Below are 17,451 nucleotides of genomic sequence, written 5' to 3'. Positions count from 1 at the left end.
TGTATATTTCAAGAGCTACAAGATGCTGTACAAATAGGAAATAGTGCAGATCCAGTATATATACTGTTAGGGAAGCTGTTGACATGCTTGAGGCTAAAGAGAAGGGAACTGGTGAAGGGGGGAGGAGGGGGGAGTTGCGTTGAGGGGGGGTCCGGTTGGGGTTAAGCCATCTATATAAATTTTATTTTATGTTATTTTATTCTATTCCAGTTTTGATGTTTATCATTGTCCCTGTTTCAGTTGGAATAAAATATTTCTTTTGGTTTGGAACAAAAAAGTTGTTTCATAACTGCACTTTTTCTTTTTCTAATGCTATAACAACCACGCCCCAAAAAAACATTGCACAGCAAAACCCACAAAGCATTCTCTACCATGCACCCCTCTCCTCCCTCCCTCCTATTCTGCTTTTCAGTTTCTAGAAACATCACCGCAAGCCCACAGAAATGTAAGTGCAGCAAAAAATTGTGAACATTGCCAGGAGGACAGGTGAGGTGGGGTCGGGTGATTTGGGGTGGGAGAAAAAGAGGAGGGATATGTTTGTTGGTCCCAAACATTAGAGAGCTGCCATGGCTGGAACAAGACAGAGAATTAGAGATGAACGAAAGACTGAATTACACATTTTGGTGGACAAATGTTTGTACCACTTATAAATATGAGAGAATGAATATGGAGTGTTTGGGGTTAAGTAGTACATTTAATAGAGTGTGGAGCCCATTGACTGCATTTGTTGCATCGCAATAATTGTCACGTATTTTTTTGTTGTTGGATTTCCTTACACATCCGGGAGGTGGGGGGAGGGAAATGTATTTTTATTATTAAAATTTCTTAATTATAATATTGTAATCACATAATATGTCATATTAATAATTGGGAGGAGGGGGAGAAAATGATTGTTTTATGTATAAATTGTATATTTAAGTGCATTTTTTTTTTTTAAATCATGTTTTTTGAGTCGGGTTTTCAGGATTTCCTCAATGAATATGCATGAGATCTATGTGCATGCACTGCTTTCAATGCATATTCATTGGGGAAATCCTGAAAACCCGACTGGATTCGGCCCTCAAGGAGGGATTTTGGGGACCCCTGATGTATACTGTGCCATCACGTGATTGATACATGATCGGTGGCTGCTCTTTAGCTGGGTACAGCCCTCCAATATCCTGCGCAAATGAAATCCACAAATGATTACCATGACACAAAGGTGTGCTATTGATATATAGTCACACAAACAGCTGTACAACTGCCAGTGGCATACCTAGGGTATGTGGCACCCGGGGCCCATCATTTTTTGACACCCCCCCATGTAAAAAAATATTTTTTGTAATGACCATGAAACGGAATAAATGGTCAGAATAGAAACAGGCAGTGAAAATTTTTTTTTATTGAACCTCATATATTACATTACATTACAAGCAGTGCTGTTACAAACATATTCTGAAGGTCAATGCTAAGGTTAACAAAGTTTCCTTCCTTGGACCAGAAGGAGATACTGACAAACCACTGGAAGAGATCCCAAAACAACTACCCAGGAACAACACCCAAAGACCCACTCAGTGTGTGAACCAATTGAGTGGAGTGGACTAATTAGGGGGTGGAAATGGGCCCGAAGTTTGCTCAGCAGAATTTCCCAGACCACCTCTTCCTCTCAACACATTGACACGCTGCCACCACCACCACCATTAGGAACATCTCACCGGGTAGGCCAGCAATGCTTATAAACTTTATAAAACACATTATTATATTTTCTTATAAAGCACATATTTTAACTGAACTCTCTGACATCCTCAGCCTTTCCATTCACAAAAATAGAACGAAGAAAAGTTCCCATTTCCTGCTGTCTCATGTCCCCGGCCTATACAATATTTTTCTTCTGCAGACCCTTCAAAAGTCTGACCAAATCCTCGTTTCACTTGCATTATAAAGTACTGAGGATGCCATCTCTCCCCAATCCCAGGTCCTAAAGTCTACGACAGTATCACAAACTAGTGCTGCCAGATTCAGGAAAAAAAATTTTGATTCAGCCTATTGAATTGGTTTATCGATTCGATTTTAATGCCCAATTGGGTGTTTTTTTCAAACATCCTGGTGGGTTTATTTTATAGCTTTTTCACCCCCCTTTGGCTTCTCCTAACCACACTGGTGCTGTGGTGTAAATAAAATAAAGAAACAAAAAATACTTTTCCTCTCTCTGTTAAATCCTAGCTCACGTTTGCGGTCTAACACCAGCTCTGGCAGGATACACATTTCAAATCTGACATATTGTAATCACAAAACAGAAAATAAAATTAGTTTTTCTACCTTTTGTTGTCTGGTTATTTTTCAAATCTTGTTGGTCCAAGGCTCTGGTTGTCTTCTGATAACTTGCTTGCCAGGGTCTCCTTCTTCCTTCTTTCTGCATGCTAACCATCCATCTGCCATCTCTGTCCTCCCCGTTTCCCTTCCCTCCCCCGGATGTCTGGCATCTTTCCTTTTTTTCGTCTCCCTCCACAGATCAACCTTTTCTTAACTACCCTTTCATCCAGCATCTCTCCCTCCTTCCCCACCACCCCAGGGTCCACCATCTCTCTCTTTCTTTTCCCAACTACCCTCCTAACCAGTATCTCTATTCCCCCCCTCCACAACATCCCTTGTGTCCAACTTCTCTCCCTTTCTGTTCCTACCCTCCCTAAAACCCATGGTCCATCATCTCTCTCCCTCTCCTCTATTTTCATACCCATTATTTCTTCCCACCCAAAGTCCAGCGTATGCACGTCTCTTTGAACCCCTCCCCCTTCCCTCCATGTACTTCTGCACCAGGGCCCCCTCCCCTGAAGGACCGTCCCCCCTTAAAGGTCTGCATCCCACCCCTGAAGGCCTCTCCCCCCCTTTAAGGCCTGCACCCCCCTGAATGCCTGTCCCCCCCTTGAAGGCCTGCACCCCCCCAAATTCCTGCCCCCCTTGAAGGCCTGCACCCCCCCTCGAAGGTCTGCCCCCCATTGAAGGCCTGCACCCCCCTTTTAAAGGCCTGTCCCCCCTTGAAGGCTTGCACCCCCTCTTGAAGGCCTGCACCCCCTCTCGAAGGCCTGCACCGCCCTCGAAGGCCTGCACCCCCCCTCGAAGGCCTGCACCCCCCCCTTGAAGGCCTGCACCCCTCTTGAAGGCCTGTCCCCCCCTTGAAGGCCTGCACCCCCCTTGAAGGCCTGTCCCCCTTGAAGGCCTGCACCCCCCTCTTGAAGGCCTGTCCCCCCTTGAAGGCCTGCACCCCCCTCTTGAAGGTCTGTCCCCCGCTCTAAGGCCTGATTGGCCAATCAGACCTTAGACTTAGTGGGGATGGGCGGATCCGCTATGCCTAAGGCCTGATTGGTCCAGGCTTCTAGAGCCTGGGCCAATCAGGCCTTAGGCTTCGGCGGGATGGGCCGGGAAGGGGCGGGCCCGCCTCATTTCGACGAGGCTTGCCTGCCGGCTGGACGTGCAAGACCCATCTCGCCGTAAGAACAGGTTTGGTGGAGTGGAGGTTTGGGGGTTGTTAGCGCCGGGGGGGGTGCGTCTTCGGGCAGGAGGGATTGGGCACCCTCCTGCCAGCGATCGATATTGTCGGGGGGGGAGATCGGTAATGTCGGGGGGGCGGTCGGTAGTGTCGGGGGGGGGCGGTCGGTAGTGTCGGGAGGGTGCGTCTTCGGGCAGGAGGGATTGGGCACCCTCCTGCCAGCGATTGGACAGGCCGCGGCCCGCTATACTTATAGCGGCAGAGAGATCCCTTGCTGCGATAAGTATAGCGGCCGCGTCTACTTACAATGTAGACCAGCATTTTGCTGGCCTACATTTTAAGCTTCTCCTCTACTAGGGAGACGCGTAGGGCCGCCTAGGTTCAGCCTAAGGCCCGCCTAAGGCCCTTAGACGAGCTTAGGCATCTTGCGGGTCTCCCTAGGCTCCCGGAGGCGCCTTCAGGCCTGCCTGGGGAGCATTTTTTTTTTTAAACGTGCATCCCAATTGGCTGATTAGATAGCTGTAGGACGCCTACAGCTGCCTAAAATCGGGACGGCACTTTGGAGCATCAGGGCCTTCATCTCTTATCCAGATACTGAACAACTGCCAACTTGCTGCTGGGGACTTTCCAAGAAGAAATACTGGACACAAAAATAAGCAACTACAATAGGTCAACATGAACTTCCCTGTACAGATAGCTACATGGAGGTGGGGGCTGGAAATACCCCATGTGACCTAAGAACACAACAAATTGAAGTAACTGATAACCACAATATCCAAGAAGCAAAAGCAAGAATGGCCTAAGGAAGGGAGGGGCCCATGTCCAGATGGGCTAGGAAAAAGCACAAAAAACACCCTATCATCAAAATGGGACATCTATTAATTGTCAGTCCCGCCCACAATCCCACCCCAGCCCAGCCCCAGTTTCTTCCATTCATTTTTCATGTACACATAATATCTTATTAATTCATAATGGTAACCATAAATTTTTTTTAAAAGCCACAAAGCACACTATAATAATAATAATAATAACAACTTTATTCTTCTATACCGCCACAATCTTGCGACTTCTAGGCGGTTTACAATCAAGAGAACTGGACATCCAGTGAATTACAATATGCAGATAGTCAGAGGAAATACAGAGTGCAGAGACTTTAAGAAAGCAAAATTATAGAAATACAATTTGCTGTGCAAGAGTATAAGATATACAGTTTGGTGAGTAATGTCTGAGCGGACCTGTTTGGAATAGGCCGCACATTTCAAAAAAATACAGCAAAAAATTACAATATGATAAAGATAACAGTTTATATGTATCACAGTACCGTGAAATTCTATGCGGGCTTAAGAGGGAAGAGAGGAAAAGGTAGGAGGTCGGGAGGACCGTTATTAAGGAGAGAGAGAGGAGAACGGGTCAGTTATTTAGAAGCAGAGAAAATGTTAATTATCATTTATATTTAGGGGGTTTCAAAGATGTCAAGGCGGATGACTTTAAAATATGCAATGTCACCTCAGTAACTATAGAAAAATAGACAAATATAGTGCAAAATATAGACAGGAGATATAAATTCTCAAAACTGACACATTTTGATCACTAAATTGAAAATAAGATCATTTTTCCTACCTTTGCTGTCTGGTGATTTCATGAGTCGCTGGTTGCACTTTCTTCTTCTGACTGTGCATCCTTTCTTTCATTTCTTTCTTTATTTCTGCATTCAGGCCCAACAATTGTCCCTTTCTATTCCCTCCCTCCTTCCTTCCTATGTTCTTAGTGCCCCCAGTGCCTCCTTCTTATGTCCTTAGTGTCCCCAGTGCTCCTTCTTATGTCCTTAGTGCCCCTTCCCGTATCCTTAGTGCCCCCAGTGCCTCCTTCCTATGTCCTTAGTGCCCCTTCCTGTGTCCTTAGTGCCCCCAGTGCCTCCTTCCTATGTCTTTAGTGCTCTTTTCTATGTCCTTAGTGCCCCCAGTGCTCCTTCCTATGTCCTTAGTAGCCCTTCCCATGTCCTTAAGTGTCCCCAGTGCCTCCTTCCTATGTCCTTAGTGCACTTTCCTATATCCTTAGTTCCCTCAGATCCAGTGTCAGTTCTCCTTTGTACCTTTGTTCCAGGTCTCCCTCTCTCTCCCTTCCCTCTTATGATCTTGCCTCTCTCTGCTCTTCCTCAGGGTCACTCCCCCTCTGTCTGCACCTCCTATAGTCCTGCATCTGCCTCCTGTCTTTCCCCCTCGGTCCAGGTCTTTCTCTCTCTAGTCTTTCTTCTGCTTACAACCCCCCCTTCTCTGCCTCTTTCTCTCCTTCCTTCCTCTCTCCCTCCTTCCTATGTCCCCCTTACTACCTTCCAGCCTTTGTCCCACCCCCTCCACCAAAGCCAGCCAGCCTGCCTGCCTGCCTGCCTCCCTCCCTCCAGCGCCGAAGCCTGGCCTACTGCCGATTTAACCCAACCTCCCCCTCCCCCCCACGGTCCGCCGCTGCCACTGCTTGCCACCCGCTGCAACTGAAGAACAGGAAGGTCCAGGTGCCGGCCCACAAGCCTTCTTCCCGACATCAATTCTGACATCGGAGAGGAAGTTCCAGGCCAGCCAGGCAGCGAAGAAAGTCATTTGTAACACCATCCATTTGTGGAATGACCCAAAGTTACCTGACAGGACATCCAATCAGTAATTTGAAAGTGTAGCAACCAATCAGACTAACTATGTATCCACCAATCAAATTAACTATGTATCTAATATAATAAAATGGTAGGACGCGCATGCGCACTAAAAAAATCGTGTTCCCTGAGCTGTCGCGTTTTTTTTGGTGCGCATGCGCGGGTTGTACATCACCGATGTTCCTCCTCCACCATGCAACACAAGCCATGTCCGCCGCTGACCTCGAGCTACTGGGGGCCGGCGGCGCGAGCCGCCCGGCCGGTGCTGAGGCCCCACCTCCCGCTTTTGCCCTACACGGCGACGCCAGACCCGGACCTACAAAACGCTGAGGCCCGTCTGCCGACCTACACGGCACCGCCAGATCCGGCACCACAAAACGGCCCTCACAACCGTGAACATGCTTGCCATGGAAACAGAGGGGATCAGGAGCTAAACATCGATTTAAAAAAACAAACAAACAACAGTGCACAACGACAGAGACACACAGACACTCACAGAAGGACAGGGGGCTAAAGAGACAGATTTAAAAAAATAACAAAACACTAAGGAGAAAGAGAGACACAGGTAAGGAATGCTGCTGGGCAGGGGGAGCAGGGAAGAGGGTCAGGGGGAGAAAAGAAGGAGTGCTGCTGGACAGACAGAGCAGGGAAGAGGAACAGGAGAGCAGGGAAGAGGAACGGGGAGCAGGTAAGAAGTGCTGCTGGACAGGGGGAGCAGGGAATAATGACTGCGGAGCAGGGAAGAAGCTGAACAGGGGGAGCAGGGAAGAGGGACAGGGGGAGCAGGTAAGGAGTGCTGCTGGACAGGGGGAGGTAAAAGGAAGGGAGAAGGCCTACTGCTGGACAGGTGGAACAGCAAGGGGTGATGGTTGACAGCCGAGGAAAGAGAGAGACAGGAAGCGGTCAAGAGGAGAGAGAGAGAAAAAGAAAGAAAGAAATAAAGACACACACATCTATTCTAGCACCCGTTAATGTAACGGGCTTAAAGACTAGTTACTCTATAAAAGATCAAGCCTAATGTAGACATGGCAGAGTGGTTTGAGACTTCTACAAACTTGCTAGCCTTTGGTTGTCTCCTCCACTTGGCACATTTGCTGAATATTCATCTTATTGATGGCAATCTTGTAAGCTGACTTTTTTACATATAAATTAAACACTTATTTGATGCAGCATATGTGTTGTTGTCGAGTTGTCATTATCAATGAGTAAAGGTGAGCAGCCGCATGGTTAGAATAAGATGAAAAATTAGAGCAGTGTTCTTCCGTGTAGGACCGGTGTAGGTCCGCAGAAATTTTCTGCCAGTCCACAGGGCTGGCACATCCATCGGGCAGAAGACAGTGTTCTTCAGCCGCCGGTCCACGGTGCGATCAACGTGGCGTCTTCGGGCCAGCTCCCTGAGTGCTGCAGTGCACAAAGCCGTGGGAAAAGGCTCCTACACGCGTCCTGTGTCTGAACCGGAAGCCTTCTCTGACGTTGTAACGACAGAGGAAAGGCATCCAGATGAGGTGCGGGACACATGCGAGGAGCCACTGCCCACAGCTTTGTGCAATGCAGCACTAAGGGAGCCGGCCCGAAGACGCCGCATTGATCGCACTGTGGACCAGCATGAAGATAACACCGGGGGTGAAGGGGGGGCAGGCCAGAAGGCAAGGCACAGCATGGAGAGAGAGAGACAACAAAGGTAGGGGGAATGCTTTTATTTTTTATTTAGTGATTGATTTATATCTGCTGTCCTTTCAGGAAGAAATGCATTTGTTTCTTTTCCTCTGAGGATGTATTGCTTGCAGAGTCTTGCATCTTAAGGTTTGTTAGTAAATATCAGTACTTTTAGTTTTTGGTCCTGCATTTGCATGGAATAATCTGTTTTCTGGTAGGAATGAATGTTGAAAAGTATACAGTGTGCTTTGTGTAGTTTAATTTTGTGGTTAACCATTATGTGTTGTTAATACGATTATATTGTGTGTATGTACATATATATGAAAAATTAATGGAAAAAATGGTGTTACAATTAGTACTATTATGGGGCGGAGATTGGGTGGAGATGGGCACGATTGAGTGGACTGCCGGTCCGCAGATTGGTGCTGGTCCTCAAAATAATTATTTTATTATTAGAGGCATTAGAGGCACACGTGTCCAGCAGAGGGATTGTGGCACATTGGAGAAAAGGGGGAGACACAAAACTTACTAGGCTTACTTTGCCTTGGGGCTGCTGCACACTGGATACATGACAGGAAGAATAGGGCACAGTGGACCTTGCTTCCTGGAGACCAGGAACAAGGCAGAGAATTAGACTTGCATGTAGATGGCTGTTGAGAAATAGCAGGGAAGAATGGCTCGACAGGAAACAGAACCAAAACTCATCTCTGAAAGCATGAACCAATCAATGGGAGGTTTCTCACATAATGTCCACCATTCTCCGCACCTCGGTGCAAATGTCCTGAACCCCACTGCACAAGCCCTTGTGCATGTCTCTGACATCTGCATTGAGCTGGTCTAAAGAAAGGAAGACAAGGAGCATCTCCTGGTACATTTGTTTTCATCAATCTATGAGTTTCAGTATCCACTCTGCCTGCCTTTCAAATATGTCACTGACAGACAGGCAAGGTCTGTCTGTGGCAATGCCTTGGGTGATCCTACCATGGCCCGAGAACTACCTGCTGGTTACTCACATGCTGCAAATGCTGTCGGTATATGCCACCCTCCTCGCCCCTCTTCAACTATTCTATTTTGCATTGCAACTCCTTCTAATGTTCCTCGGTTATAAGTGATGATAATAATAATAGTTTATTTTTATATACTGCCAAACCATCAGTTCTTGGCAGTTTACACAATAGTAATTACAAGTAATTAAAATACAGATCCAAATAAGTGTCTTATAAAATAAAATAACACAATTCAATAAAGATACTAACAAAATGCAACCCTAACTTATTCAAAGTAAGATATGCACAATACATATTATTTATACTAAAATAGGTAAAAAAAAACTGTAAACATTATTCCATAAAATAATTAAAAAATCCACTTATCATAATAATTTTAAAATTGATTAAATTTTGTATTGTTTAAATAGATACGTTTTAATATGTTGAATTGGGAACATCTGAGCATGTTAAAGGAGCACAGAAGGTTCTGGCTGATTCACTAATCACTGAACTCATATCTGTTCAATCAGTCTTTGGAGATGGGAGACAGAGGTGTAAATTGGGATGGATTAAGAGAAAAACAACCCTGAATCACAATTCTTTAAAGAGATTTGGAACTAGGCAGGCATTACCTACCCAAGAGGATTAGTGACAATGCCATGTAGGGTGCAAACAGGCAATTACCTTTGGTCCCAGGCTAATGGGGACCCCAATCTTTCATGAAGCTGAAGAAGACATGGCCTGCTAGTAAGCTGTGGAGCCTCCTGCTAAATTTCTTCATTGAGCTCCTGCATGTTTAACATTGGTCATGATGTCATGCTCAGCAGGATTCTTGAGGTAGCAAATGTGACACATTGGTGGGATTCTGCTGAGCAGTGACCTACATGGAAATGTATGGGAGAATACCTGAAAAGAACTAAGGATTTAACAGAGAGAAGGACAAATAATGTTCCCTTTTAAATAGGTAAATATTCTTACTTGTATTTCTTCAATTAATTTAAAAGAAAAAATGTGTGGGGATTTTGTTACTAAAATTGTTCTTTTCCAGCTGGGAGAGATTAAGAGAGATACAGATGGTAGATATGTTTTAATTAAAAGCATTGTGGCAGGTGTGCTCATTACTTTAGGGTCTATCTACTGCCCTAATGACAAATAAATTGGGTTTTATAAGAGCTTTTTTTGCACTGAGCCGATTTCTTTTGCAGAAGGTGAAAATTTCAGAGATGAAGACTTTAATATAATTATGAACCGATCTCTTGTCAAATCTAGTAGAAGAGAATTGTCAAAAGTCTAACATAGTTGCTTGTAAGCACTGTTTTTATTACTTTGGTTTAACTAACATATGGCAATAACTACATCCCAAAGATAATTTTATTTTTTTGTTCCAAGCTGCATGATTATAGAACTGAAAAAAAGTTGTCAAATCTCCTAGTATGATCTCATAAATTTTCCTTACCTTCTTAGGTTTTATTATTGTAAACCACAGGAATACAGAATATAGCAGCAAAATAGTATTTGGGAAATGTAAATTTGATCATGCTAGCCCTTGCTTAGTCAGACTGCACTGATTCCCTATAAAAACCAGAAGCCCCTGTAAGCTAGCTTGTTTGATTTATAAGATATTGAAGGCTCTAGCCCAGAATATTTGATAAAATTATTTTCTTTTCCACTATCCACCTTCATCTCAAGCAGACTTCCGCCTTCTTTACTTTTCTTCCTTTGTTAGAGTTAAATATAAAAAGTCTTTGCAATTATCTTTCCCTTATCAAGCTGTTCAGTTTTGGTGTTCTTTTTTAATCAAACTCAGAACTTTACCTACATACTTGTCTTTTCGTGAAACACTTAAAACAAATAAGTCTTAAGAAATTACTTTTATACCATTGGCAGCAATCTGGGTTAATGGCTTGCTTTCTGAATCATTTGAGATCCAGAAAGGTACTAAGCAGGGTTGCCCTTTATCTCCTCTGTTGTTTGTCCTTACCTTGGATCCTCTGGTAAGGGATATCCCGCAAACCCCAGACATTCGTGGGGTTCACATTAGCATGCAGGAGTTTAAATTATTGGCCTTTGCGGATGACCTTCTGGTTCATCTTACACACCCAGCGTCCTCCCTACCCGCTTTACTTATGGTATGGCTGAGTATGGGGATTTTTTGGTTGAATCTCAACAAGCCTTTAGCCCTTCCTACATCTGGAATGGTTCATGAAAGGTGGCCGGGGAGGTTTCTGTTGAAATGGGCGGATATAGTCTTTCACTATTTGGGCATACAGTTAATGTCTTTGGTTGCTTCTCTCCAAACTGCTAATTTACATCTGCTCTTTGATTACACCTGTCGGTGTTTGGACAGTTGGAAATTTTTTTCCCCTGTCTTTACATGGTCGTGTTCAGCTATTCAATATGATTATCTTTCTGAAATAATAATAATAATAACAACAGTTTATATACCGCAGGACCGTGAAGTTCTATGTGGTTTACAATGATTAGAAATGTTACAGATTGAATGGAATAAACAAAGTACAGACTTAGTGATTGATAGCTCTAGCGATCGTTTGTTGAGGACTAAGACTGTATAGGTTGGTTTCCTAAGTATTTCAGGAACAGATGTGTTTTTAGGCGTTTCCTAAATTCCCCATAGGTAGTAGGCACGAGCAATTGTTCAAGGTCTTTACCCCATAATGCTGCTTGATGTGCGAAAAGATGTTGGTGATGACTTTTAAATTTACAACCTCTAACCGGTGGAGAAACAAATGGCTTTATATCTTGCAAATGTTACTTATTCGTCTCTTGTGGAAGGACATCCGCAGGCTTTTCAACTTTTGGCTCAGTTTCTTTGGGGTGGTAAAAAGCCCCAGATGGCTTTTCGTTACTTGTTGGGTTCTTGGTCACAGGGGGGCATGGGAGTCCCTGATATACTCGCAGCAAAAACAATTCCTCACTCATTAAGGGAAATCTTCCACAACTTATGAATTTAATATATTAATAATTGGGAGGAGGGGGAGCCTCGCCAGAGATCTGGCATCATAATTTTCTCTTGGGAGGGACAGAAGGCCGGGAGTTGGAAGACTGTTGGTGCGCTGTACCTCCAAAGTGGGGTCTGGAGGACGCTCCAAAAATGCTGTCCTGTCGCAGGGGATCCGGTATACTATGAGTTTTGTCAGAAGGGACGAAAATTTGGCCGTCCCGCCCCCATTGTCGGGTGAGGTCTAGTCAGGAAGCACCTTAGGCTAACGGTCCTACACACTGGCCATAAGGCCATCCAAACCCTGGCCAAACAAGAGCGAACCTTTAAAAAGCAACTTGCTCAGTGTAGCCTTAGCTGAAGAATCACCCGACCACTAGCGAATCCATAACATTCTCCTTGCAGAAACTGAATAAGCTCTCAGCTTAGCAAAAACTTTCAAGACATCAGAGAGTGCGTTTGCCAAACAATTCACTCCAGAAACCAGAAGTCAAGGTCCCGAAGGATAACTTCCTAAGGATCCTTCCTGATGGAGTTTGGAATGACATAGTTGGGCTACAAAGGAAGTGGCCGCCACAGCTCGCTCTCTCACCTCAGCGGAATCAAAAAGACACTTCATGACAAAATCTACTCTTCTGTCCTGGACATCCTTCAGGACAACCCCTCTATCCGAGGGCAAAGAGGTACGTTTAGCGGCCTGAGCCACTGCTGAATCCACCTTCGGCGGGACTAAGCGCTTGGAAAATTCTGATGCCATGGGATACAACTTAGTTATGGCCCTAGCGCACTTCAGGGGACCCTCCGGGGCCTCGTAAACCTCCAAGAGCATTTCTGCCAAGTCCACATGGTCTGGAAATGCAGCGGAAAGCGGGGGCTTAGAACACATGACAGAACACTCTGCCTGAACCACTGAGTCTGAATCAAGATTCAATGTCTTCAGGGACTCAGAGATAAGATCAAGAAGGCAGCTAGACTTAAAGAGCCTGCGCACCGCTTGATCCTCTTCCAGATCGCGGAAATCAGTGTTCTGGGAATCCCCTAGATCCACTAAATTAGCTACATCAGCTGACCCCCACTGAAGAGCCATGCAACAGCAACAGCATAGAAACTGAACAATGGCAATGGCGGGGAGCTGCCGCTTGCTTTCAGGTGGACCAGCAAGGGAGCAAATGGACATGCTGGAATCTAATGGCTGAACAGACTGCCACACCGGAGTGACTCTGAGAGGGAGACACAAACATAGCCCTTTTTCTCATGAAAGCCGGATACATCATATCCACAAATTCCAGTGGAAAATAGTTACCGGCGGCAAGAGCCGATCTGTGGGACTCAGATTTGGAATATTTAGAAGACTTATGAGACTTTTCCCCCAGAACTACGCTTGCGTTTCATAAAAGTGTCCTCCTCGCTCAATTTTGGCATCCTGGACGCTGGAATCGCGTCTCCGGTGAAATCATAGGAAAGCAGGTTCTCTCCGGAGGATAGTGTGGAATCCATGCACGATTCACACCCCTCGTGGGCCGTGGTGCCCGTGATACACGGAGGTGAATCTGACTGCAATCCGCTGCATTTACGGCATGAATCCATACCATTCTGTCCTGAGGTGGCCATCTGTGAAGTTTCGAGCAAAATCGAAGCTTCTAAGTCCAAAAAATATACTTTTGAAAACTTTTTTTTATAATTCTTTATTAATTTTCAAGCTTTGACAGTGTATTACAATTAATATAACTTTTAACAGATTGCATAAAATACACCATATTACACACATTAAAGAAAACATCCATTTCCCCCCTCCTCCCAATTATTAATATATTAAATCATATTATTTATTACAATATTATATTTAAATATTTTTTTTAATTATTATTTATTCATTCAATTTTCAAAATTACAATTCAAGATTCACTTGTACAGAAAGCTTTAAGTCAAGAAAAGAAAATCACAGCAATATTATAAATTCAAGATACCAATTAACTTAAATCAGCTCAAGTCCACAAAAGATCCAAAATGTAATTATAAACGGAAAAATAAAGAAATATTATTAAGGAAAATAATGCAAGTCAGCTGATGAGGACATCTTAATTATTCTATACTCCTCCATTCTTTTCCTTCTCAAGCCGAGAAAGAGATAGGAAAGTTGTCAGCTGGTAAGGCTCAAAGAAAACATATTTTTGGGAATTATATTGTATAACACATTTACAAGGATAACGCAGGAAAAAAGTTGTTCCAAGAGCTATTATTCCTGGTTTTAACATAAGAAACTCTTTTCTTCGCCTTTGTGTGTCCCTGGATAAATCTGGGAACATTTGTATTTTGAGTCCCATAAATTCTTTCGCTCTATTTTTAAAGAAAAGTCTCAAAATCCAATTCTTGTCCATTATTAGAGCTAAAGTTGCCACTAGTGTTGTAGGAGTAGCCATTTCTTTATCTGATAATTCCAATAATGCTGATACATCTATTGGTCCTTGTCTATTTTCCTGTTGCTGAATTTGATATTATTTAAATATTTTTAAACTCTTCCAAATACTTTCCCCTCCCCTCCCCCCACCCTGGATGTGTAAGGAAATCTAAGAAATAAAAGATATCTCTCTATTATTGTATGTTAACAAATGCAGTCAATGGGCTCCATACTTTATTAAATGTATTACTAAGACTCAAGCATTCCACATTTTTTTGCTACTTTTGAAAACTTTAAAGAAAATCCAAGATGGCCCTGCGAGTGCCGATTTTGTCCTAAAACTGCCCTGGAAAAAGCAGGGAACCGCAAAAAAATGGTGACTTTACGATTTTACAGGTAGGGGACCAGGGCATGCAGGGAAACCACCCAAAACTCCAATTTCAGCACCCCCCAAAATCACCAAACTCTGTGACTCACAGACATTACAGATTACAGAGACATATGCTGCAATGAACGTCTATGCCAGCCTGCAATACACAGTACAAGCAAGGAGATCAGTACCTCAGGAGCTGATTAAACTGGATTTTTCAGGTCTTCTGACCGCCTCACCTTCCCTGTCACTACAGATCACGACCAGCAGGACCCCTCGGGGAAATTAGGGAAGACACACGGTCCAGTTCTGATCCCGGCATACCTCTACAGAACCGCAGCAGCCTGCGCTTTACCCCGCCTCCATTTGTATAATATGCCGTGCGTGCGCGCGCCCTTGGAGCAGGTGTCTGGTCCAGCTCCTTGGCAGTAGAGGCACTGCGAGACTGTGACAGCGGCCGGGCCAGAGCCCTAAGAACGAGCTTTTGGCTTTATACCAGAGTTGATGCCTGAGCACTGGCCCTGAAGCAGCGGATAAGAATAAACTCCGCGAAACGCTGGCCGTGTCGGCATTTTTAAGAACAAGCAGCATTGCTGAAGATAAGTAGTTTTCTTGTCAATCTTTTTCTACCAGTTGGATAAGTGCACGCTAATAAATTGTTTAATATGTGGACACTGGTGAAGAAATATGGTGAAAAAAATATCATTGCAAATAAGATTTAAAAACGGTTTAACAGAATATTTATGAAGTTTGAGAATATAGATATATAAAAAAACAAAAATTTTACAAAAAAAGTGGAAATAACATCAGGACCCCTGGCCGATGATTGGAGCAGGAGCAAGAACACTACGCTGAGGATCTCAGTTTGTGATATCACAATTGTGCGTAGGCTCCAACTCTGAGGCCTTTAAAAAATACCTGTAAGACTAGCTGAGAGCTGTTAGATGTACTTTCCTAAATGAGTGGTGTGTAATTGATTTTGTATTTTGGGTTATTTTAACCTAGTTAATTTAGGTTACATATAATGTGACCATATGTCCCATTTTGAACGGGATCATCCTGCTTTTAGATCCCCTGTCCCATTGTTCCTGTTTTCGGGATGCCGAAATGTCCCGTTTTCAGAGACAGCATCCCGAAGCTGTGCGTGGGGACGTGATAGGCAATTACTTCCCCTCCCTCCCTGCCGCGCCAAAGCCAGCCTACCTGTCTGCCTCCCTTCTTCCAGCGCCGAAGCCTGGCCTACCACCAAGTCAAACCCTCCCCCACCCAGGTCCACTGCTACAACTGAAGGAAAGTCCAGGCACCAGCCAACAAACCTTCTTCCCGACATCAATTCTGATATCAGAGAGGAAGTTCCGGGCCAGCCAGGCAGTGATTGGCTGGCCCAGAACTTCCTCTCCGACGTCGGAATTGACATCGGGAAGGTTTGTGGGCCAGCGCCTGGACCTTCCTTTCCTTCAATTGCAGCAGGTGGCAGTGGTGGCAGATCGGGGGTGGGTTTGAATCGATGGTAGGCCAGGCTTTGGCGCTGGAGGGAGGGAGGCAGACAGGCAGGCTGATCAAATTAAAACAAGTTATTAAGCTAGAATATTCCTCTACCAATAGAAAACACTTTGTTTCAGGACAAAAGCATTGCATATTCCACTAAAGAATGCCAACACAATCTACTACACCAGAGGCCAAACCAGAGCAGGTACTTCTAAGATACTAAGCCTAAATTACATTACATTACGGATTTCTATTCCGCTTGTACCTTGCGGTTCTAAGCGGATTACATTGGGAGATAACTGGGCATTTCCAGGAAGTTACATTACATTGGGAGATAGCTGGACATTTCCAGGAAGTTACATTACATTGGAAGATATCTGGACATTTCCAGGAAGATACATTGGAAGAAAGTTGGACATTTCCATGAAATTACATTACATTAGAAGGTAGTTGGTTTCAAGTTACATAGTGAGGTTTCAGGTTATTTTGTGACATAGAGAAGAAGATTCCAGCATGATGGGATTCATGTTAGGTTAAGTTAACCAAATATGTTTTTTGAATAGTAGTGTTTTTATTTCTTTTCTGAATGCTTTATAGTCTGTTGTTGTAATCAATAGGTTGGATATGGAGGGGTCAAGTTTCGCTGCTTTAGTAGCTAGGAAGCTGTCGTATAGTTTTTTGCGTTGGGTACCTTTGACTGCTGGGTAGGAGAATGGTGTCTGGGTTCTCCTAATTCTGGGTGAAAGGTTTCGATTTAGGCGATTGTTTAGGTAAGTAGGCGCACTTCACTATGAGCTACTGCAACATTTTGATATGGCATGTATGTCAACCTAGAACATATGTTTGGATGGGTGTGACCTAAAGCACCTAACTAATGAAAGAATGTTAAAATATTTTACCACAGGGCACCAAGCTAAATATTTTGACACAGATACACAAGTCATTAATTTAGAACAGACCACTAATCAGCAATGCCACAGAGCAGTAGTAGAAACATTTGATTAAAACCAAAAAAATTGTCTGAAGAGCCCAGTGAATTCCAAGACAGTGCAAAGCTTACAGACGTATGCAAGAATCATGGTACACTCCTCCATTTCTAAAGGGTGGCAGAGGCAAAATATCCGTCACTTATCACTAAGGTTAGCAATAGCACATGGGTCGGAAGGAAGGAATGAAATCACCAGACAACAAAAGTAGGAAAAATGATTTATTTTCAATTTAGTGATCAAAACGTGTCAGTTTTGAGAATTTATATCTGCTGTCTATATTTCGCACTATATTTGTTTATTTTTCTATAGTTACTGAGGTGACATTGCATATTTTAAAGTCACCTGTCTTGACAACTTTGAGAAAACCACAAATATAAATAATTAACATTTTCTCTGTGTACAGTGCGCTTTGTGGGTTTTAAAAAAAAATTTTTATTGCATATTTATGGTTTCTATACTGTAAACCGTTTTGAACCTCACAGTATAGCGGTATAC

The sequence above is a fragment of the Geotrypetes seraphini genome, chromosome 1 (genome assembly GCF_902459505.1).
Source record: "Geotrypetes seraphini chromosome 1, aGeoSer1.1, whole genome shotgun sequence".
Classification (NCBI taxonomy): domain Eukaryota; kingdom Metazoa; phylum Chordata; class Amphibia; order Gymnophiona; family Dermophiidae; genus Geotrypetes; species Geotrypetes seraphini.
The sequence above is the reverse complement of the archived record's forward strand: the minus strand, read 5'-3'. Positions refer to the sequence as shown.